The 25330-nt window shown below is 42.0% G+C and overlaps 1 protein-coding gene across 1 annotated transcript in view; it reads right to left on the bottom strand.

The window, feature by feature from the left end:
• The window catches only part of HTR2C (5-hydroxytryptamine receptor 2C), a 200541-nt gene that overhangs the window by 57628 nt on the left and 117583 nt on the right, over window positions 1-25330 (bottom strand). Inside the window, exon 2 of the mRNA XM_057372635.1 lies at window positions 11354-11763. The gene's annotated coding sequence lies outside the window, so the exon portion shown is untranslated. The remainder of the gene's footprint in view (window positions 1-11353; window positions 11764-25330) is intronic.

The following is a 25330-nucleotide window of genomic DNA, read 5'->3' as shown; positions in this document are numbered from 1 at the left end:
TCCTTAGCACTGTTTCACGGTGGGAAAAAATTGAATACTGTCAGCTAAGGCCACCTTAAATCTTGAATAAATTACTTTTACCCTCTCTAATAATTCCCTACCAACAGATACACTTCCAGCATCCTCTTCCCATTCATGTTCTCCTACWATCACAATCTAAAACCAGATGCTAATGAATCAGCATTTATCTAATTTACAATTTCACTAATTATTTATGAGATCAGCTAAATCAGTTTCATTTAGAATTACAGACTTAGTTACACAAGGCAGAATTTTATCACTATTAAAAATGTTAAGCTGCCTAAAAATAAATACTATAAAATTTAATCTCTGTTCAAGGTCCAAATATATTAATCAGTGATTTTTAACTGGCAAGAACATACTTAATTCTAGAGATATCCTTTTAATCCAAAATTAATTAAACAAGAATGGAAAAATAAAATTRCCCTATTGAGTATAAAAGACCCTGCAAAATCACACAAATGCATTTTTACATTCCAGTGATAACGCTGAAACCAGCTGGGTTTTGTATCTTCAAAAACRCTATGAAATATGAATGTATTAATCCTGTCAATAAATTAGACTAAATGTAAGGTGCTGAAAGAGGGACAGACCCTCAGCTTCCAGAGTTTAACTCCAGCACTGGGAATGTCACAGCTTTGGCATTAGAGCCCAGCAGGTGACACTGCACCACACATCACACCAGTTCCACTGCTGATTGCACAAACTTCCTTCATCAGATTCTGAGAACTTTGTAAAACTTTTTAAAAGTGTGTTTATGTTGTTGAAATCAAATTATCTCCCCCTGACAAATAATAACCTCTGCTGCCCATAGGTGTGGTCCCAGCCTTAAACCAGTGGAGAGTGTTTTCCCAAATGGCTCCAGCTGTGTTGTTTTCTACCTCTTACATTTACAAAACAAGGCAGACAAAATAACCTGAAACCRCATCTTTGCAGCAACACCCTCCTTGGAGCACAGGTTTCCTAAGTGAGGGATTTCTGTGGGGAGTGAAAGGAATGAGAAGGGAGTGTCTTTACARACAGACTGATTCTGGGGGYAAGATAWGGCTGATACTGGGAGATAGAAGGAARCAATGGGAAGSATTTCCATAGGAATTCCACTGATTGACTTATCCCAGTCTATGTTAATAGACTACAAGAGCACAGACACMGAGATGGATATTGAAAGGGGGCAATGTATGATAGAAGGGGGGTTTCATCAGGTGTTTCRGGGAGMCTGWAMCTYTCAAGTACCTCAGCAATGGGGAAAGAGAGAGGGRACTGCRGCCRGGAAATTGGRATAAAAGRRGSYKSSKYCYYYWWKRAWTTKRRRRRMCCCMWKGGRAAWKSCCMWKRMCTCTCCCTTTATTCATGAATAAAGTTGYGGGAHTYYYCKGTCTCCTTTYTGGACATAAACCTCTGGTGCTTGTGGATTAATTTTCCTCACAGGAGTGATGGGCAGTGAAGCTCCTTGGAGGGAGAAGGATTCAGTGGTGCTGTTGGTTCTGGAGCCCCCAGCCCGGCTCCCCTGCCTCACCCACACCCAGCCCTCGTTCCTTCCCAGGCAGACTCACACCCCTGGCTCTTTGCAGATCAGCACTTGACTGTTCAATCCGCATTTCTGCGCTTCAGTTCCCCAAGGAAAGAAAGCACTTTGGGTTTTTCAGTCACCCTAAATCCCGTCGCTGTTGCTGAAGGGTTTTTTGTTTTGTTTTGTGGATTGTTTTTCTAGCCTGAGGACTTTGGCTAGAAAAATTTTCAGCAGYGTGAAAGAGAACGGAGCAATGACATTACTTTTGTCCCACTTCCAGGCAGAGTGGCAGAGAGCCAGTTCACAGAATTTTTTCTGAGAAGCCAATTGATTCATGTTTGTCTCAAGCCCCAGCATCCTTGTGAGAAGCTGTCAGAGGGCAGCCAAAATTGCTTCACCTACAGATAAAAGGCCACTCTCTTTCAATCATGAGCAAAACCAGGGAAGTGTCACAGAGCAAACAGCTTTCCCCAAAATTCAGATTGCACCCAGAAGTTCACTACCCATTAGTCATTGCCATAAATCAGCATGACTAATCAGCTCAGCTCCACATCTTAATGACCCTGACGGATTTTCACCAGCCCCATGGACCGATCCAACAGGACCAGGGCAACTCTGGTGAACTGCACAGAGGGTGCAGGGTCAGGGTGAAGGAGCCTCCCCACAAGACTCTCAGCAAGGCTTGAAGGTGTGCTGTGCCTAACACAGCCAACTCTCTGCTTTCACACCTGGCCAGTGGCAGGAGCCATGCCAGCTGTCAGCATGGGTGGGGAAGAAAAGAGCAAAATGGAGAACAGCACAACCYGAGTTCCTTTTGGCTTTGCATCTTAGAAATCAGCTTGTGTTAGATATGGAGAGAAATGGGACTATGATTTAGACCTGTCCTTTCTTTGGGTGATCTCATTCACCTGACAATATTTTAAAGCATCCTTATACACCAAAATATTGGTATATCTTCACAGGAAAACTTTCCCAGAAAGCCTAACAGCAAATTTAGCAGGACTCCTTCATTACAAGTTCTTACACAGCTTCTCTATTATCTSGGGCTCTCAGACAGCCTTTCAGTCACACAGAATCTGCACAGCACACAAACACATTTATGTTCAATTTACAAGGAGATAAATCAGGACCTGCTATCTTGAAAATAAAATCTGGAAAAAGCAGTAGAGCAAACCCTCTATCCCTGCTGGGTTCTTCCCTGCATTCTCACCCTGGAAAGCCAGGACTGTGCACACTCGAAGCTCTAAAAGCTTGAGCTCAGCCATGAGAGCAAAGCACACCCTTCTATCAAACTGGAACTCTTTGATAACCACTCTGCTCGTCAGACTAGAGGCAGGAACAGAAAGAGAATAGAGGGTGATGATAAAATTAAGACAGTCACGACTGTATTTCACAGAACTTTCATGCTTCGGTGCTGTTCCATCAGACACCCGAGGGATAACATGACTTTGGGCATGTTTTGGACTGGCTATTCATCATGCCTGAAATTCACCACTTTGAAGTGAGCTATATCAGCTCACTAGCCTAGTTTTTTTTTTCTTTTTTGTCTTTAGTTCATTCTCTTTTTTCTCAGCTGGGAATTATCCCAGCTAATTAATGAGTTGAAATAGTCACTAATGGATTCTGTAAAGGCAAAAACCAATGCAAGAGAAGTGCTGGGAACATACAGCTATGAGTAGAGGCAGCGTGGGGAAACCTGAACAGGACCCTTCCTTTTAAGAGCAGCTCAGGAGTTAATTGAGCAGAGGAGCTCAACCCATCTTATTAAACYACAATGTAACTCGAATATCATTGCTGTCCTACACAGCTGCCTGGCACATCTAAGCTAGATGTCTGAATTTCAGCATTCAGTGTGAATGCCTGAAAACAGCCTGATGGCTCATGGACCATTTATGTTGTGAATTTAAAGTAATTGTAAYGTCTGAGACAGTTTCTTCAATGCCCATAACTAAATTCAAATTAAAAGCAACAACCAAGAGACACRAGCCCAACTATTTCTGCCAGAGGCAGAAGAATTGATATATTAACTGAAGGAGAAGGTGGAACACATTGTACCTCAGGAAATGCATTTGCTCCAAAACACATTAAGACTGTCAACAATTTGGCTTGGATGTTCTCAGCATGGTACACCAAAAAAAAAAAAAAATCATTATTGTGCCACGATATGCAATAAAACTGGGCTTTAACACAGGCAGTAAAGCCCCAGAGAGAAAAGGTACATGGCCAGCACCTCAAAGAAAAAAAGTTCCCAGGTTGGAATCATAAATGATTAAATTTTGTACTTTATTTGATGTGAAAATTTCCAATTAGATCCCAAGGTTTCTTCTGGCATGTGGAGATGCTGTTTAACTCTGTTGTCCATAATCTGTCACTGCTGTTCTTCATTTCTGCCTCACCTCTGACACTCAGCATGGATGGGTCAGTGCTGTCCCCCTGCACACCCTGTCCCCCAGTCCAGCCTGCAGAGCTCCACGGGAGCTGGACAGGGAACASAACTTGGCTGGGGACAGCAGTTCTGCTGTGAAGGCAGGTCTGTGCTTTGGCAGTCAGAATAAATCTTATACTACAAACTGGAACTTTGTTATATCCTTTCATTAGCCAAAACATCTACGGCAAATAATTATTTTGTATTCCAGGACAAAGCTTCCTTGTTCTTATACCAACATTAAAGAAAGGCAAATCAAGGTCTAGACAAAAATGCAGTGCATTTTCTAGRCAGGAGAATAAAATTTGYTTCTTGGTCACAAAAYCAYAGAATGGTTGGTGCTGGAAGGCACCTCTGGAGATCACCTTGAACACGCCCTGGCCCAGGCTGGTTCACCCAGAGCAGGCTGCCCAGGAGTGCATCCAAACAGGTTTTGAATTTCTCAGAAGGAGACTCCACAACCTCTCTGAGCAGACTGTTCCAGTGCTCTGTCRCTCTCACAGCACAGMACCTTTCCCTTCTATTCTGATGGAACTTCCTTTATTTCATTTCATGCCCACTGCCCCTTGTTCTGTCACTGAGCACYACTGAAAGGAGTCTGGCCCCAACCCTTTTGCCAGCAGCCCTTAAGATATTTSTGTGCATTGATCAGGTCCTCTCTCATCTTGGGCCCAGCTCTCACAATTTTTCCTCACAGCAATCCCCAATTCAACTGCTGCCTTCCTGTGCATCCTCATCCTTYTACATGAGTTCAACAGACAATTAAACAAAACAATGAGGGGAGGAATAAAAACATTTGGGGCTATTTAAACACCACAATCCCAGATCTGGCTTGAGAAGCCACTGATCAGAAATTGCTGGAGCCTGGGAGGCTGCAGGGTGAGTTCTGTGTTTGCTCTGGGCTCAGCCACCCTCCCTGGGCAGATTTTGCTGGGCTCTGCTGCAAACRGCACATTTGGCTGGGTGGACCCATGGAGTGACCCAGCCAGAGGCATTCCAGTGCCARGAGCTCACAGGAGATGGACTGCTCAGTACTCTGCTGCTTTAACATGCAAACAGCCTGATTTGGCTCTTGTACACAGAGCCTAATGCAGTCAAGGGAAAATGGATRTCTGCTGCTGAGGGGTAGACTCACCACAGATGAGAACAGAAACAGCTCTGGATATTTAAATGCTACYTTTTTGCTACTTTACCCATCCTATTATATTAAAAAAATCACCAACAGTGGTTGATATGGATTTAAGTGCAGCAGATGATAGTTTTTGGGGGGTAAGTGGAGTGTTTTCTGCAGAGGTTTTAAAGAAAATTTAAAAATTCATTAATGGCAAACCAAATCAGARTCATCAACTACAAAAACAATTTCTTTCCCTCCTCCAAGCCAAATAGCTTGTTAAGAAGAAAAACTCCAAATTCTCATTCTAAATGTATCAAGYAGTGCTTGGGACCACAAGATGAAGCTCATGCTACACTGGAAATTTGCTGTGACCAGTGCCCTGCAAAACCTCTCAGTCTGTTCTCTACATGAGAGCAGACTCTCTTCAGAGCTGAAAGCTGAACTATCTGATGGGTGTGATGCTTTTCACTTCTCTACAGTTCAACTCCTTGGAAACTTATCTTCCCTTCTACTTACTCCTTTAGTGACCTTGRAGAATACAGATAGAGATCATAGAAGCAGAATCCTAAAAGGATTATTGCTTTTATTATCTTACTATTGGGAAGCTGATTAAAAGCCCATATCCTTTCACAGACTACCCTGTCCATTAGCRCTTTCAGCTCTCTTAAAAAGGTCACTGAGCAGGATATTAAACACAACCTTAAGTACTGAGCATCCTTTCTCCCAGTACAGGCATTCTTCTCATGGCAAATGTCATAGGAAGTTGTCTCCCTAATCCAGGAGTCCTATCTTCCAATYGAAACACAACAATAGCAACAGGGATATTGATAAGAAAACCTCACTGGCCTGATAGCGGGACAGTGGTGGTGGCTGATGGATAGTTACATAAATACTGCCATTTWACCTGCATATTTTCAGCCAAATCTCTGCTCTGTGATGGTCCCTGAGCCCCTGGCCCGGCCACAGTGACATTGTGCTTGAGCTGGCTTGGGACCCTGAGCGGAGTGGTGATACAAAGCCAAAACCTCTGTGGGAAAATCATGRCAGATATCACCTAATTACTTCCACAATGCCAGCCGAATGACATTTTCAAGGTCTGAAAACAGGGCCTTTACTACTTTCTCATTACAATGGCAAACTGCTTTTGAATTCGTTCCTTCTGTAGCTACCAGCTGCTTTGGCGTCAAGTGGGATCTCCAAACATTTCCTTCTACCTTGTGAAGACAGCAAACCACAAACCCTGAAGATACTCAAAGAGTCTCCCAAAGCCAGGAAGAGGTCAGGCAGGGTGAAATGGTCCCAGCCTCTCCAGGCTGTTCAAGTACCAGATGTAAAATTGGTGTATTTAAGAACAGGTTGCAGCAGCCGTCTCCACAAGCACCTCAGTCCTGTTTCATGGTCACACATCTCCAATACAGTGGTTTTTATTCCAGACCTGCTTTGAGTCTGCTGGAACGCCAGGGCCACGTGGTGTTTAATTGAGGAAGAGAGCAGATTGCCAAATGGACAGAAATAACTCACAGGAGCAGAAGCTTTTTTTTTTTTTCTGGGATGTCATCTACTCTTAATACATTGCTGCTTTTACCAAGAGTCCCCCACAAGTTTGCAGAGCGCCGTGAGTCAGCGTCATCCCTCGGAATAGATCCGGGCGCGGGTCAGCTGCTGGTGCTGGCCCCAGGAAGGGAAGGATCCTGCCTGCTGACAGCTCTTATGCAATGCAGACAACCCATCTTCCTGCAGTCATTTGTGGGTGTCAGGAGAAGCTAAGAATAAAGCAGGAAAAGCCTCCGGAAAGGTCTGCTGAGCACTGAGCTGCGAGAAACATCTCTCAAGATACGGCGAGCATGATCTGGCTTTGGCTAAAAACATGGCCTTAGGTGACCTCTGCTGCACGATCACAGGTGATAATCACACATTGCACTTAAAATTACTGAGTTACCTGTCCAGGAAGTGTTAAAAGCAGCACAGGAAAGCAGATGTTAGAAAAAAATAGTTACATCCCTGTTCATGTGGSACATGCTAGAGCTGCTAAGCTTAAGAAAATGGAGAAGTGCCCTCTCCTGCTCATTAAAGGGAGTTGTGAAGCAAATTGCAGCATTTAAAATCCTGCTTACCCACAAGCTAGGTGAATTAGAATTTCTTTCTTTTTTTATTTTATTTTTTTTTAACAGCCTGTCTCCAACGAGCTACAATAATGTGCATCTCCAGCAGAGAAAGCAGGTCAGCACTGACTGCCATTTAGAAGGAGAGATGGTCAATTAAAAGAAAGAAGCCAATTAAGATGCAATTGGGCACTCGTAGTCAGGAAGATGCTAGGAGAGAAAAGAAAGGAGGAAAGGAGCATGACTAAGARCACCCAGTCTCCCAAGCAGAGGCTGGGGTAAATCTGCTGTTGAGGATGAGAAACATTTCATGTCCTTGCCTGTAAACTGAGTAAGCATGCTAGGATCAGACCCTAGAAATTAAAAAAAAAACCAAAACAAAACCACCAAAATCCAAACAACAACAAAAACAACTGGGTTTTTTCAGCTTTAAGCTTCTTGTTTTCCTTGTTAACAAGATCAAGGAATTGCCTTGCCAGAGAAAGCTCTATAATTCTGTAAACTTTCAAAAGTTTGTAAAAGCCAGGATTACTGATTATCTCCTGATTAATGCTGAAGCTTCAGGGCAGTCTAGCAACTAAATTAGTACTTAAACTGTACATGCAGGATCAAAACCAACAGTTAACTCTCTTGAGATATGCAGAGCAACCTTGCTCTCAAGATCTTCAGAATAATCRTAATAGGCCTGGGTTTGGTCCCAYRAMCTCTAAGCACAATGAAATTGCAGCAATACAAAAACCACAGACAACAAGGTCAGAAGGAAGTCCAAGYTATAAAAGGCCATATCAGCATGGAAAGCTGACCTTCACTTTGTTGCAACTGAATTTTTGCAAAAAGAAAAAATTGTAATCCCTTTCAAAAGAAAAAGTAATATGTAACCTAACCCGTATGCACTCCCAAACCAAAAGTCARTAATATCATATGTACTTTTCTATATTTTAAAAAACCCTGAATATACTGGATCTGTAGATCCAGCTAGAATCAAGAACAGCAGAAGATAAATTATARATCTGGATGAAAAGTCTCTTCTGGAATGTACCACATAATGGCTTCCTGCAATATTATAATATTATAAAACTATAGGGTGAAGAAGCTTTTAATTCAATGCAGCAATAAAGAGTTTCAATTCATTCCAGGGGGGTAGGGAATAAACAAGYCCATCTCTGCTCAGCATAAAAAGCAAGTCTTTGTTAATGGAGCAGAAGGACTCATCCTTTTCTCTCTTTTTTAGAAATAAAGCTCTGTAAACTCTGGGCATGTTATCAGTGTGACCCTTCTCGATGCTCTAAATAACTCGGTCAAATCATAGCAAAATCATTGCCCTGCACTGCTCAGACAAGGGCCACAACCTGCTTGGACTTGGCTCCAGGGCAAATCAGGACTAGGACATGGGCTTTTTCATCATGGGCCTCTTTTGAGTCTGAGAAAATGAACTTTTCTATTTTAAATTACAAAAATGATCATCCTACATCTGTATTCGAATCTGCAAACGGTTCCCAATAGAACAACATGTTGATTAAGTCATCAAACAAAACACTCTGGCGCTGGAGCAGCAAGGCACCAGCTGTTTCTGAGAGCCACTGTGTGTCAAGTGCAAAAGCTGGAAGTTTTCAGTTAATATTTAGCTCCTGACCAGGTTATCCTTTCCAGCAGTGAGAGGACAGAGGCACAGCTCAGATGGTCAGAGTCTGGTGCTGATAACACCAAGGTCAGGCTCTGATCCCTGCATGGGCCATTCACTCGAGGGTTGGACTCAATGATCTCTCCAGCTCAGAATATTCCATGATTCAAATGCAGAGTCAGCAGGAATGTTCCTACCCGAAGTGCACAGAAGGAAAGGAACCCCTACCTTTTAATTAATTATTTAAATCAATTGATGCAACCCTTATGTTCACAATCTGCAGCTACACTGAGAAACATAAGAGATCCAAAACCCCCAAGGACCTTAATCATTGCAGAATATTCGGGGCAATTTGTTGACAACCGCAGCAGTAATTTAAATCTGCTGGCAGAACAAACAATCTGCTTTTGGGAACAAACAGCCCTGAGTAAAATCCAGCTGGAGTTGGCTTTCTCTCCCCTGGGTCTCTGACAGCTGGACATCCCCACCTCCACCCACCAGGTGACGAGCAGTAGRTGAATGCTGTCCATGATCACAGGGAGCACACAGGTATTTTCTCTCCTGAGAAAAGCACAAASCAATTCTTCTGTGGCTGTCACTGAGAAATGCTTCCCCCAGAAATGACTTGAGTGGTTTTACTGCTGGACAGCAACCCTGGGTTTTTCATGGAAATAATTACCCTCTCCAAAAGTACAGTTTCTCACTATTAAAGTCCACAAGCAATAATGGGTTGGTGATGTTAAAGCTTTTCTGTTTTCCCACCAGAAAGTCATTTTCTCATTAATTCTTAGTCAAATTCCAACAAATCATTCCCACCCATCAGAGGAGGATGTGCTGCAGCAGTCTGAGACTTAACAAATCTCCAGTCACTAGTGAGACTCCCTGGGGTCTTGACCTTGTCTTTGTGCTGCTCAAAACATCCTTCAAGATCGACAGCTACCAATTTTATAGTATGTAAACTTCAAAACACTTCTCTAAATTTTATGGGGCAAGGATAGCACAATAAAAATCAAGAGGCTAAAAGMCAAGAGCATGCAAAGGAAACAGAGCATTTTGCTGTATTTTTTTAGATTAAGTGTACACAACTTTTATGAAGCTAGTGAAAATCTTCWAGATGAGCCTTTAGGGCACATCAATTTAGAATTATTTTCTTTCTGCTCCCACCTCACTAACATTGCTCAAAAGCAATGCTGGGAAGAGTTGCCAGCAGTGTAATCGAGCCTGTGAAAGGCACCATAAAGGCTTCTGTGCCTCAAGGCACATCACTTCTGCTCTTTCTTTTATTTTTCCGTGTATTTAATTGAACTCAGCAGTAACCTTTATCACATGAAACCRGGATGGCACAACAGTAGATTTGATCTGTGTGCTGAGCCTGGATTCCTCGCTGTGAGCTGMTGGGGGAAGTGGTGCCTGGAGATTCCCAGAATCTGCACTGGGAGAGCCAAGGCACCCATCCCTCTGTTCCCACTTTGTGGTTCCCACTTTGCCCCACATCTTTTCCATGTAGGAGCCCACAGCAAAAAAAGTCAGGACAGCAAATCCCTGCAGAATTTTTCCCTAAAAGGCATGTACTGTTGATAGGGAGCAGTGAGTATCTCACCAGCAAGATACAGTATCCCCATCCTTACCCTAACATTTATCCCTTCAAGATATTATAAACCATGGGCAATAAAAACAAAAGCAAAACTAAAAATCACACAGCCAAAACCTTGCATTAACTCTATATCTACAGATCAGTCTACCCTTCACTTTGTTCTGTGCAGTATTTCACCCCAAATTTTATGTTTGCCAGAAAGATTTTCAAAATGGAAAGCAGTATGTCAATGTCCAGCTCTGCAGCATCAATCTCAAATTACAAAGCATTTCTAATGCACAGGATCATTAAAATTGATGCAAAACCAACTCAGCCCTGAAGTTCCAGGGAAGAAGAAATTCTGGCAATAATGGAAGGACATCATCAGTATTATTGTCATAAAACGTCTGTAGTTACTGCACTGGCAATTTTTCCAAGTGGGTTGGCTTAGAGACAGGTCCCTTGCACTGATTACTAAATTATTTTCTTTACAAAGGTCTAAGTGGCTCTGTTTTCCAGATGAATAGCCTGAAGCCACTTGGTTCAGAGCTTCTGTCCCCTGAGATTCATCTTGGACAGTAAAGAAATGAGACAGATGCACACTAAACTACTCTGTGTACGAACCCAGCAGTGGCTTGGCTGATGCGAACACWTTGTGTAAAGTGCCACTGAATTTCAAATAAAGAGAGGTGAACTGAGGCTAGTTAAAAGTTAGAAGAAGTCAGAAGCAGTATTTGCTAACAAAGCATTTTAAACCAAATAAAGCTTCCTAAACAGAATTTTGGCTTCACCACATGTCCCCTCATCTGGGAGAGCTGCCTTGCCAGGCAAATTAAGAGCAGTGGGCTGGAACTGGCACTTYCCCAACCCAGGCACTGCCAGCATTCTGGAGAGCCCTGTCCCCCTTCCCTGCCCCAAAGGAGCAGCAGCTTCTTTATTTGAACATGCACCACCACATCTGCCCAGCCCTCAGCGACCAACACTTACTTTTTTCTGGAAGGAGAGCCCCTGWGCTCAGGGAGGGAAGCTCTTTGCAGCCACCTGCACATCTGGCGGGTGGGGACGCAGCGCTGCGGCAGGGACTGCACAGGGAAGGCTGTGGGTGATGATCCCACGCTCACCCAGAGCCTTGGACACGCAGGATTCCACCAGCCCCTCCTGCCATGGACCAGGATCTGGGCAGCACAGCAGGAAATAGGGAAATTCAGCTCCTCTGGCAGCGGCTCCAAAGAAGATTTGAGGCCAGTGTTGAGTGATGAGCTGAGCAGGTTTGTGTGCCTGTGACTCAGGGCCCTCCCAGCAGCTCTTCAGGGGCTCTTCTCAAAGCACTCTGAACCTGTGGATGGCACCGAGCTGAGCTGCTCACTGGGGAGGAGACTCAGACGTGGCAGGGAGACCTTTGGGGAAGAGAGATGGAGAGAGAGATGAATGAAAAAYAGTGGCCATCCTTGAAGTTTAATTGTCTGCGGCTTTTCTAGAGTACATTTGAAACATCCTGATTGAATCAGTCCATTAGATAAAATTCTATTAACTGGACAGCTTGGTCAGTGGCTTACTCAGAATTTGTTCTGGTTTTAGTATTTTATCATTAAACAAATTTCTGAGTAATTCAAACCCCACAACACCAAGCAAAAATTGCCCATAATTAACATCTTCAAATTCAGGCAGCTTTCATCACACAAACACCAGCAAGAGCTCATGCCACTCTCGTCCACTCTACTTTTCTTGTTTATTTAGTCTGGTTTATCACTGAATTTCTTCTCAGGGTTCCACTGAAGCAAACCTGCACTGGTTTGAATGGYTCCTCTGCAAACACAACAAACCAGCCCCATGCAGGAAGGTTTAATCTGTCACCAGAGCTTTTCAGCAATCAGATCCCTGGGCATGAGCTTTGTTAATTAAAGCAGCATATCTGAAAAAATAGCAGAAGGCAATATATTGGCATATTTCTGTGCAAAGGGAGAATTCATACTTTCTGCAGTCATCAATGGACTCAAAAAAGCCACTATAGCATGACACATGATGTTGTAGCACCCCTGGGCTAGAAAAGCAGGTAATGTGAGTCACTCAAAAACCAGAAACGTTCAAATGGATGTTAAAAAGCTATTAAACCTCACAAAATTAAATAAATACATTAATCAATTAAAACCTCTATGAAACAGCCTAATTGAATTTTGCTGTAGTAGTCTCACATGGCTGTGGAAACTGCCCTTCAGTAATCCAGCCAAAAGCTGGCACGTTCCCATCCCCACTTACTCTCCCCGATTATGTGAAACAKCAGAAAGAAATAAAAAACAAGGTGAAGAGATTCAGGAAAAATAAACACTAGTATTTAAACTTCACTGTGATCTTTTCATTCATGAATCTTGAACACATTATCCAAGGCTGTGGATGGTATCCTTGTGCAAGAATTGCTGCCACAAAGCACCACACGTTTCATGGAACACAGCAGCCCTGGCAAGGGGAGTCACCCAGCACAGGAGCCTGGGTCAGGGAAAATCCTGACACTGAGGAACTGAACAGCTCCTGCTCCACAACTCCTCTGCTGCACAGCCTAAGGAAAWAAAATTACAAATTTCCCCAGTGCACCCCACACCCTCACACAGACCCCAGGGCCTGGAGCAGCAGCAGGAAAGTGTCCATGCAAAGGCTGTGCAGGAATCCAAGAAAGATCAAAATCTCTCCCCAGGAGTTTCCTGGGATATCTAGCACAGTACAGAAGTGCTGAATGAGAGGGGGAAGGAGCACAAAAAGCAGCAGCAGCAGCACAAGGAAGTCTGTGAGCGGGTTTGTGTTGTCTGCAGCAGTGTCTGCACCACCAAACCTGCCCCAAAGCAGGATCAGCACAGAAACAAGAACACAGAGGAGGCACTGGCATCTATCAGCATGAAAACAGGGCAAAATTAGTGATGTAACCTATCTCAGCTAACCCACAGACCTAYTGTCACATCAATATACCAAATATCTCCCCATCAGTGCTCTCCAAAGGGGAGAGAAAGCAAAGAGGAGGCACAGAAGATTTGGCCATTTATGTTCTTGTAAAAGAGGATCCTGTGATGCATCATCCAATGCAGGCTCTGAGTCTGTCTGTTTTTAAGTACCACAAAATTTCTATCTTTAAAAACTCCTTTTTACMACAAAAGTGATTCTGAACTGGTAACTCTCCTTTACCAGGCCACCCAACCAATGTGATACAATTTTTACTGCACACAGATGACAAAACCCAGTGAAGACTTTGCCACTCCACTGTCTGAAGCACAAGGCACTGCTCTGGTGACCCTCTCAGGTTGTGACAGTGGCTGGGAAGGGCCCTGTGAGCAGAGGAAAGGCTGCAGCAGCTTCTCTGAGGCTCAAATGAGTGAGAAACCCCCAGCCTTACACACCAGCACTGCACARTGCTTCCTCCTTTATCTTTTATAAAATGACCTCTCAGGAAAGCAATTTCCAAAGTGACTAGTGCTGCTGGTGACACACAGCCAGGGGAAACAGAGAATTTACAGTCATTAGAATACATCAGATTTATGGACTAACAAGACAGGCGATGCGTGAAGCAGGGAATGAAATGTAATGAGGCYAAGAAAAAAATTAAACACATGCTCTATTCCAACCTAAACAGAAATGTACAATTAGACAGGAAACACAGTCTGAAACAATTCACATAATGTTTTGTAGCAGCAGAAAGAAAAAGCAGAAAAGATCTTGCTGTTCTTACAGACTTCCTAATACAGAGTAAAAACCAAAGGAAGGCTGTAAGGCCAGTTGAAACATCTGTATGAAATGCACAGAGCCTGTCAATCTCAGGAACACTTTCTGCCACGCTTAAAAATGTGAGACACTGCCAAACTGAATTCCAGCAGGTTCAAATTCAGTTCTGAAAGATTTCATAAGCATCATGCTATTTGGGCAATGTGAGCATTTTTGCAAAATTAAACCTGCAAGGTACATTAAATCATCCTAAAGCTTGCAGGATCTGATGGCCTTTAGGCATGGGACAGATAAATGCAATAGAGAAGCTGTTTCTCAATTTGAAAGGGTACTGCAGGAAATAAAACTGGCTTAGAGGCGAACAGGAATGAGAAGCCAAGAGTTTGAACCAGTCCCTGAAAAAGCCTTGGTGGTGTGGTGCTGTGGCTGAGCCATACTCGAGAAAATGCTGTGCTAAAGGATGCTCTGGGTTAACAAATACTGCTGGGGAGAGCATTTTAATGCAAATAACTTCTTAACAGATAGGAATAGTCTTAAAATTGAAAAAAAATTCTTTGTGTGTCGTTTATATTTCTCCTCTGAAAACATTTACATACATGCTTAACTTTATAYGTGTTGATTAGTTAAAATCAGCTGTGATAATCACGGGCTTCAATTCAACGTGCTTAGCATTACAAAAAGCAAGTGGATTAGCATGTGGGCATGGTTTTATCTGTCTTTGGTTCACTGTATATTTTTTACAGTTGTACTTAGGCCACCAGGAAGAACTGCAACTCCCAGAAAGCAAAGAGACAATGCAGGATTTWAAAATACTATGAGGTGAAACAAAATCTTTCTTCACTGGAGAGCACTAATTTTTAAAGTGCCAATGTATATACTTTATTAAAAGTATTTCCTCAAACACAGCAAATTCTTAGCTGTATTCYTGACTAGTTTCTTGATTGGGCTCAGAAGTAAAATTATCATTCAGATATTAGCAGGTTTACTTTTCAAAGTTTAATCTATTTTGAAAGTTTAAACAAATTCAATAAATATTTAAATTAAACATCATCTGCACTTGCTTAGTGATTTTAATTAAGAATTAAGTTGCTGTTCCCTTGAAAAGTGTAAGTGTTTAAAGCCAGGGCAATAGAAGAATAATGTTAAGGCATTTAAGATCCTGAATCATTATTAATACATTTTTCAGTGTATTGAAGGCTGAATTTAACACTGTAGTTGATGCTGCCATACAAATACTCAGATTTATGTTTCAAGAAATAAAAAAATGACAAAAAAATTGAAAACTTAATTTTGAACTGCTGTGACTAAGGCACAGAAGAGTGTTTTACTCAATTCTTCCCCCTCCCAGTTTTTATTTCTTTCTTCATTTTAAGTTCATTTTCTCCAGGACTCCCTCCCTGAACCCATTGGGAATAACCAAGGAGCCTCACAGAGATTTATATGGCTTTAAAAAGAAAAGTCACCTATGCCAACTCTACACTATTCTTTTCAAACAGGAGAGTTACAATCCTATTTAACACAAAGATTTGTTCCTTGCATGAGGTTTATGATATTTAAAACCCATCCATGGGCTCCCCTCATTCTGAATAAATCCAAGAAGACCCAAGGGTATCCCACCCACCTCAGACCACGTCCCAAGTACAGGGAACCCACAGAGGTTACAAATCTCAGCTGCAAGACTTTTTTTCTCATAGTCCACCAACAAGTAAASATATTTCTTCTATTTGTTCTCATCYCTGAAATTATGCCTGCATAGACTGCAGTTCCATTTTTACCACAACACTGACACCGCATTGGACAATTTTTCTCTGCACATTGGTTTAAGAGAGAGAGGCAGAGGTGGGGGTTCAGGCTGTTCTGCCCCTTACCCCAGAACTGCTTTAATGGGATGGAACTGGGAAACAGAAAATAGAACCTTAAAAAAAAACAACATAGGAAAATAGTATTTAAACCCAGATTTGGTAATTCTGAATGTGAGTAAATAAAGCAAAGGAAAATTGGTATTTTGCAGAGAATGGCTTTCAGTTTACCTTTGAAAGGCTTCATGGCATGTAAGAARAGAGTACAAAGATAGCTCTCTGCCTCTGGAGAGCTGATTTAAAATCTCTAATTCATAACCAACAGCCTCTTGCTRACCTAGAAATAAGCAGCTCACCAAGAATCCCAACTCAACACCCCACAAAAGAGCAACACACACAGACACCATCACAAGAGGGCAAAAGATCAACTCTCATTTTGATCTTCTGATGAGAAAGGGCACAGTTTGGACACAAAACTGCACTTTCGTCCAGTGGACAGCGAACAACTCAGAGTGGAACAGACCAAGAGAGGATTTTCAAACTGCCATCCATCTAACTTCAACCTGTTCTGCTAATTCAGCTGGTGACATTCAGAGCCCCAAGGCATGAACACATTGCTCTTTCCTCACTGAAGAGTCAGCATAGACAATATTGGCTATTTAGGCATTTTAGAACACTCTTGGGAAAGAAAATGGAATAAATCAAAGCAAAGAGTACATGATTTTCTCAGCCAAAAAAAAAAGCCAGCAATAACATTTTCCACCACAGCAGAATTTTCATTTCATGGAAGTTTGGCAGTGGGTGCACAGTAGCAGAGTCTGCCACCAAGATAGGGAACTGCAAACACATTAAACCCACAGCAGTTCAATGTGGCTTCAGCTCTGCCCTCTGCAATTCTCCTTTCTCCTGCAGTCCTTTGCACAGAGAATGAGACATATGCCAGTGTCACCTTTTGCTCTGTCCCTCAGACACCTCTCTTCTGACTTAATTTCCAATTAGCAATCCTGTTTTATTACCAGTGTATCGCTCATAATAATTTTAGTGCAGTCAAACAGTTCCTCCCCAAATGAAAGGAAGGTTAATGATGCTTCCTGTTACTGTCACTGTATGCTTTGCATAAGAAAGGGAGTGGATTTCTTAAATAAAGGAGACAACATTCCCCTCCTGCAATGCCTCAGAGCCGATGTCCCTCCTTCATCACTGACGTTCAGCTGGACTGCCCACGCTTTACAAAGCCAGGAGGTGCTTTCTGCYCTGACATTTTTGTGTTTTGTACCCTGCAGCCAACAGAGGAGCAGCCCAAGGGTCCTTAGCACAGATCCTTGTCTAACAGAACAAAATACTGTCCTTGAAAATGGAGCTAAAAGCACCAAAGCACTGGGTTCTTGGGGTGTCTTCCCCCTTGTCCCAGAGCAGATTGTCACCAAGCACACCCAGCCCAGCCCCGGGACCGGGGAGGGCAGAGGGAAGAGCTCCTGGAGCCAAGGAAAGGTGACAGCAATGGCAGGGCTCCACTTCACCTCCCAAACAACGCAGGTGAAACCCAACTTGTGCATTCAAASAGCAGAAAACATTAGAGGGAACACGATGCAATCAAGGATGGTATAAATAGGAGTTTGACCTGGGAGCCACTGACTGCAGCCAAAATATTTCCATTTTAGTAACTGCTGTTAATCCTATTGTATAATCCCAGTTAACTGTTAATCTTTCCCAAAGAAAAAGATTAATTCTGATTGCCTGGTAACAGTTACCACTGGTWGTGGCATTAAAGGAACTTCAAATTTATTTATGCTAATAGCACACCATGTTAGCAATTACATTTTTTCTTATTTTTTACATTTCTTATTGTTTAGATAATTAATTTTACCTTCAACTTATGTCAAAATGCTTTTGAATAAAAGCTGGAAATCAATTCACAATGCAGTAAAGAAGTATTTTAATAGATGCACTGGCTACAAAAAAAMATCGAGCTTGTATTAAAAAAGCAATCACAGAAAAAAAAATCTACATAATTAGTGACTTGAGCCAATTATGGCTAATCATAATATGATCAAAAAATTAGAAAAGACCTCACGTCACCTTTTCCTAAGAAAGGATTGCTGATAGCTGCTGCTTTTATGAACAAAAATGGTTTGCAATTAAGTATAATTCATGTGTTTAGCCAGAGAATTCTCTGGGCTGTAGCTTTCTTTACATGTTAATAGGAAACATCTTAGGTTTAAATGTTTGGTTTATGTGAATTTGAGATATTATGATGGGTTTAAATCTTAATATAGAAATTATGCAATGTTATTTGAATTCTGAAGRGCTATATTTAAAATAGGTATATAAGGTTTAAGTTAAAAAGACAAAACCAACCCAAACAAAACCACCAACAAGCCTTTCTCCTTCCCCAAGACTTCACATTCCYGAAGATGGAACTGATTTGAAGGATGCCATCAACAAGAGCAGAGGGCAGCTTCGAAGACTTGATGCTCATCAGAACCAAAGCAGATGGGACAGGAAATGTAGCCCAGCACCCCCACACAAGCGGTTCACAGGAGCAAAGGGGTYTTATCCAAAATAGGAGACAGTGCCTGGGCTGAGCAGGATGCCAGGTACATCATCTCAGCTCATCACATGGCTCCAACACCCCCTCCTTCAGTCTCTGCATTTCACTGGATCCCACTGACCCCTGCCAAAGTGGGAAAGCTCCTTGTGTGCTGTTGGTGTGGGTGAATTTGTCACATCACTTTTACACAGCATCACAAACATGAGCCATGCTGGTCCCAAGAGGCTCCAGGTGCTCAGTAAGATCCATCCCCACTCCAGGCTGTCTTCCCACCCAGGAAAGCCCTGCCCTGCTCAGGGCTGAGCTTGGCAAACACCCCACACCCTGTGCCAGGCTCACCCCTGTGCTCAGCTCAGCCCAGAGCCTGTGGCAAAGCCAGTCTGAGTCCTCAGATCCTCAGAGCCACGGCCATGGGGCAGGCAGCTGCACTTCTGCAAAGTCTGGCTTAAGCTTTGGCTTTGGTTCAAGCAGGAATCAATTCAGGGAAGCCCTTAAAGATCCCTCTTGCCTTTAGGAACACTTAAAGCACAAATCAGAAGCGTTTTGTCTCAGTGCCAAGCTTTGTACTCACTTTGTGTTATCACGAGCGGCTGCCAAAAGGGAAGGGAGAGGAACKGGGCTCCATTAGCCAGACTTTAGTTTTTCATGATCTTCCCAGAAGTCGCTGCCCATGCTGTTCTGATGCATCTGTGCAGTTCTCATCCAAGTCACTGAAAGCCCACGCTGCAGCCCTGGGGTATGTGCAGTTTTAATCCTGGGTGGCAGCAAAAAGCGAGCTCATCCTCCACAAAGTATTGCTGGGAGAAGGAATTCCATGGCAGCCTGCTGTCTTCACTGAATGACATGCACTGGCCAAGCTGCAGACATCATATAAGGTGCTGATTCTGAACATATGCAAAATGAAGGAAGTGGCATTTCTATCAGCAGGAAACATTTGGGTCGAAGTTGAGAGAAGTGTTTAGGAATGACCGAGTGCACTCACCCAAGAGGTCACAGCCACAAGTGAATTTTGTCACCTAAAATTTGCTGAGCTACCAACACCTACTAAAAGGGGTGTGCTTCAGGGGGGCTCACCCAAATAATCTGCTAAATTCTCACAAGGAGGGGAAGAAACACACACCAGGGCCTCTGTTACAGCCCCTGCCTTCACCAAATGCCTGTTTAATGTTTAATGTTTAATAGCTGTGAGGTTACACTCTGCACTGTCAGCTCTAACACCTAGCCTACCTAGCATGGAAACACTGCAGCTTATTTAAATTAGTTATTAGTCTTTCAAAAAAGACTCAGGGAAGGTTCTTTAGGAACACCAAGCAATAACAATTAATAATGTCTGAGTCACTGAGCTGGCTTGGCTTTTAGATGTTAAGRGGTTCTCTGTGGATTTTCCCATTTATTAGTATTTTAAATTTTTTTATATTGGAACATTATTTTTACAACTACAGCWGGGAAATAAATATCTTAAGAGGGTTTTACCCTTTTAATGCAGGGTTCCAAAGTGATTTACRGTGAAAATTATGAAGACTTAATATTTGAGTTTCCTCTGGAACATACTGTTCCTGCAAGGTCAGTACCACCGAATAAAACTTAAAACTCATGGAAATACATGTCTTTTGGGGCAGCCAAAATGCTGCAGTCCCTAATGACCTGTGCCCCAGGACTAAGAACCAAACAGCAGCAACTGCCAGAAAAGTTTTGATCACCAGCTTGGGAATTAAAAGCCCTCCTAAACCGACCATAGCCAAGACTTGCAGGGACAGCACAAAGGGCACCTCTTTCCCTGACATGAGTCATTACCTTCTATGTGATTTTCTTTCTATGTTTTAAGACTACCCAAACACTTCTACATTAATTGCATTAATGCAAGGAGGCRATAAATGCAATAAAAAACCATCACAGAACTCGTTTACTTTCCCCAAGCATTTCCTAATGGATAATTTTACATGCAGACAGTGTCCACTCTGTAGAAGGGGCTCCTCAAAGGCAGRGTTTGAACAGCCCCACCCCAGCACTTCAGAAAGCAAGCACGCCAGTCCCCACATCTACATTCAGCCAAAATTACCACATTTATTTAAAGGTTTGCACCACTTCAGAAGGCTGCACAATGTCTCACAGATAAGCAGCTCTGCAGAGGAAACAAAGGCAGGGAAAGGGCAGGCACTGGGGACAAGGACTGGCTCCATGAGACATCCATCACAGCATAACAAGCACTGCACTCCTGGCAGGTTTATCGCTGCAAAAAAAGGAATTAAGAGCAGCCTTAAGAGCCACAGCACATGGGAGCTGCCTAATGCTCGGRTTTCACATCTGGATTTACTGATGTTGTAAATGTGCACGTCATGAGGCTCACAAAACTCATATCCTGTAATCAAACAGCCGAGTGAAAATTTAAATTTTTGCAATATTGGGGGCAGAAGGAGGGGAATACTCCTCATGGCTGAGAACCAGCAACTGAAAATAGCGTGATGCTTAACGAATAAAATGTACAGAAATAGTTAAAAGAGCCCTGAAATCCCTCAATATAAAGGTGCTGAGTCAAGTTTTTTTAAGTGTCTGCCTAGACTTCACTGTTCAGAAAACAGATGAACACTTTAGAAAAGATCTATCATAACTCCTCTGAAAATAATTTTTATTTCAATTCAYTTGACAAACTTCCCAGTAGGGACAGCTGGGAATCATGTCCAATGCCCCAGTGTGTAGCTGTATACCCAATGCCTGATCCAAATCCCTAATGGACATCAATTATGATATAAGATGAATTAAACATGAAGATTACTTATTTCCATAGCACATTTTAAGTATGTACTTGTGTATGTGATGAAAATTTTATTGTTTGTTCTTGGGAAATAAAAGGGGCAGGATGCCTGGTGTTAAAACGAATTTTCTAATTGAACTTTAATGAGCCTTGTCAAACCTCTTGATGCAGCTTCCTCAGTTCTAAGGATTACTTGGTCGTTATCTAAAGGATGAGCCTGTATTAGAATTAAAGGCAGCAGGGCTGTGCACGTTGAGCCTTAGCTTTAACCAAAGGCAAAACATTTTTTCTTTTAAAAATTAGCCAAATGGAATTAGCTACTGGAATTATTTTACATTCTTTTAAATAATGTATGTAATTTATTCACATTATTTCATTTACGAGGCAAAGCACTAAGGAAAAAGAAAAACACCCCCAACCAGCCAAAATTCTGCTAGTTGTTGGCAGGTTAAAAACAGCAGCAAATTTCACATTTCAGAAGTAATTTTTCTCTAAAGTTTCCTCTTGAAAACAAGAAGATTGTTTTATCTTTTCGAGGAGAGATCACATTTTGACCAGTCTGCTGTGACCAAGGTTATGGCAAATGTCTGAAAAYCAGCAGTACACTGATGCTGTTCACACTGCCAAGAAACTGTTACCCAATTTTGTAAATTTTTTTAAATGCAAGCATTGCTAWAGCAAAGAAACATTTTGTGTGATTCAAGTAGAAATGACGTCCAGAGAAGGTGAAGTCACAGAGGGCAGGGTGGATGACCTCCTCTTGATCCGGTCTCTCTGGGCTGCAGCAGGTCCCCAAGCACCACAGAGGGAATCCCAAAATTAACCCAAATACTTTTAATAATAAAACACACTTGACTTCCTACTTTCACAGAYCTCTTGGAAACATTTTCCTCCTCTTCATGTCAACATTGTCCTCTTACACCCAGCTCTTCCTTTGGCCTCAAGGAGGTTTTTATAGCGACTGTTTCTTGTATGGGAGATGAGAAATGCCAGATCAGGCTGCAGCAGTGCAATGAGTTATTCCCATCAGTCCGTATTACAGACTCAGAACTCAGAGTGCTGTCACTGTCAGTAGTCTCAAAATCAATGAATATAGTTTATGAGTAACYTCAGCTCAATTTAATTACCTTACACCAAAAGAACTAGCAAAAAACATGGCTTCAATCCAGAAAATAGAATATTATCCTTCAGTGTACAAGAGCACTCCCAATCTCAGGTAGGGCAGCCACTTATTCTCAAGCCTCTGTGGCATCAAAAGCTTCTGTCATTCAAAGACATTATCAATCATGATGTATTCTTTTAACAAAAGAAATATAAAATCCTCATTTAATTACATCCCTAGCCCTACAAGCCCATTGCTACTTTGCAAGACTAAAAATTTCCTAGATTTCCTAAACAGGAATATCATTCCAAAGGAAAAATAATGTCAAGGATAAAACTTTATTCCTGAAGAAAACCAGAACTTCACTTAGTATTTTAAAGACTTCATTAACAAAACCCTCTGTGGGTACCTACAAATGTTRAATTAAGATCAAGACCTTAAACAGTTTGTCAAGCAGATGAGCACATCAAAGCATTTCAAGAAGGAAGAACCTGAGACTTGAAAAGCTGTCAAGAGAGCAGAAGTGAGAAGAAATAAAGGCTAATGAAGTAACTGCAATGCCTGAAGAAATGTCTAGATTAGGTTTTTTCCTCTACATTATCATTTTAGAGCACTAAAAATGAGGTTGAATTCATTTTATGAGGCTGAATTCACTTCATCACATTCAATATTTTATTACATGGAGATGCATATCTCTATAAAGACCCGTTCCCCCTTTCTTAATCTCTTTACTCTATAACTGAAAGATCTCTTTGCTGTTATTTCAAAGTTATTTGTCACATTGAGAAGTAGAGGAGAAAATACTGCATCCATTCCTGTAAAGCTGCTGGAAGGTGCTGTAGTCCTGGCAGCTGTCCTCACCACCTAAATCAGACCCTCAAATGGTGACATGGGGAGAAAATAGTCCATTTACCATGAGTAATTGAATGCAATTGATGTAAATAAATCTCTACAAAGATCCAGAACAAATAAATCTCACTTTTCTTATTGTGTGACCTCAGGCTCAAGGAAACCCACAACACCCTCATGGTGCAACATCCTCAGGCTTTAATTTTTTCCAAAAAATCACCTGTTCTGGCTTTCAGCATGATATCTCTCTGTGTGTGCACCTCTCATCCCTAGCAAAGGCAGGTATATGAAAAAGTCCATTTATTGCCTATCTGCTGTTGGCAGWAAAGAATTTTTTGTTGGAAGGAAACTGAGTTAACAACTCACCTTTACTCTAAAATTGCAGAGCTGTGTTGGCACCTTTGTATTTCCTCTATGAGCTCATAAACAAATGGGTATGAGCTGTTATACTACTTCTCTTAAGTTTTCAAAATAACATTTTTGTACTAATTATGATTTTCCAATAAAGTCCATTTCTACCTTAAATACATTTTAAGGCTGTGGTCTGCATGGTCATTCTTTCAGAGCCACAAGGCCTGCAATCCCACATGGAAAGTGCTAAATCCCCTGTGAGAGTTGGGATTAATCCTTCTGACTTGGAAAATCCATTCTCAATTCTTTCTCCAGGCATTCATTGCTGTCTTGCCCCACAATATAATCTGAATTTTAAGTGTATTTTCTGTGAGAATACTGGAAGCTGTTTCAGTTGCCTATTTTATTGATGTAATAGGCATCCCAAAATATGATGGGCTTTTCTGGTTGATTATTTGAAAATTCTACTTGTAAGATACAAGCCAAGCCAACAAAACAATGCATTTCATGTAGCACACACCATTTGGGATCAGTTGCATCTAAAAGTGCTCATTTGTGGAGACACAAATGGTCTGACTGCAACAGGGAGTGCCTTCCTCTGAGGAATGGCCATGGTCAGACCATGGGATCCTTTCAGCAAAGCCCAGAGCCAGGGAGAGAAACTCCTGGAGCTGAGAGAGCCTTGGCCACATTTCCTGGTGTGCAGGGTCGGGGTCTCCACCACAATTTCCTTGCTGGGTTGGGTGTATCAGCCTGCAGCCCCAGGAAGGAAAGTCCCYGTGCCCCAAAAGACAAATTTTCACAGCCCAAATCCAATTCTTCTGGAGCCTCAGCCTCTGCAGGATCAGAGAATGTGGCTTTCTAAGTTCATTTGATATGGGGCAAGAGACACTGTACAAGATGAAGACAATTCCTCAGCCACTGATGGGAATTCAGCATCACAGACTCACACACAGTCATTGCCTCTCTGCCATCTCCCACTGCAGGATTGTCACCAAGACACCCACACCTSTTTTCAGGGGCATATTGATGGATAAGATACCCCTGACATCATCTTCCCTCCAGAGGAGCACAGCCAGGGCTCCAAATTACCATCAAGTGTATTTTTTATCTCAGTGCTTAGCAAAGCATAAAGCAAACACTATCAGAAGCAAAAATACAACCACAGACCAGTGTTGATGCCTCTTGGAAATGATGTGATAAGCTGCCTGCAAGCTCATTATGACCCAGCTTCCAAAATAAATTAGAAATTTTCAAAGCCAGAAAGATGAATAATCAAGGAAATTTCAAAATGTCATTCGAGGAAATAGCATTATAAAACAATCTTTGCTGCAGCTACACACTGACTGTAGCCACAGAATGTATTAAGCACTGATAAATGTCAATCATGGCTTTCCTCCCCGAACAAAGAGAGTATCTTTGTGCTCACCCTATGCCCCTCAGCTGGCTCACTAATGCTCTGCTTAAAGCTAGGGATGAAAAGAATAATGGGATTCAAAATACAGTATTGTTTCTAAACCTTAATAAAAGGCAAGTCACTGAGTGCAAACCTGAGTAATTACTTGTACTCAGAAGAAAATTACTCAGGCAGTTCCYCAGTTTAAAGCATTTGGAGAAAAAAAATTATGCTAGAGCTTGTTTTTATAATTGAGCTGTTTTTGAATGTATGACTAAATAAATAACTTCTTCAAACAAATGCATGCAGYCACCATTTATTGCTTTGAACTGTATTTTACTGTATTTTTGTCAATATTTCAATCTTTATTTTAAAATTGTATCTTTCACTAGAAGTCCCMGAAAGCTTTTCAGTTACTAGTTTGCAGAGGTTTCACTGAGGTTAACAAAATCAAAGAAA

The sequence above is a fragment of the Malurus melanocephalus genome, unplaced genomic scaffold, assembly GCF_030028575.1.
Source record: "Malurus melanocephalus ecotype Western Australia unplaced genomic scaffold, MMel_1.1 scaffold_174, whole genome shotgun sequence".
Lineage (NCBI taxonomy): Eukaryota > Metazoa > Chordata > Aves > Passeriformes > Maluridae > Malurus > Malurus melanocephalus.
The sequence above is the reverse complement of the archived record's forward strand: the minus strand, read 5'-3'. Positions and strand labels throughout refer to the sequence as shown.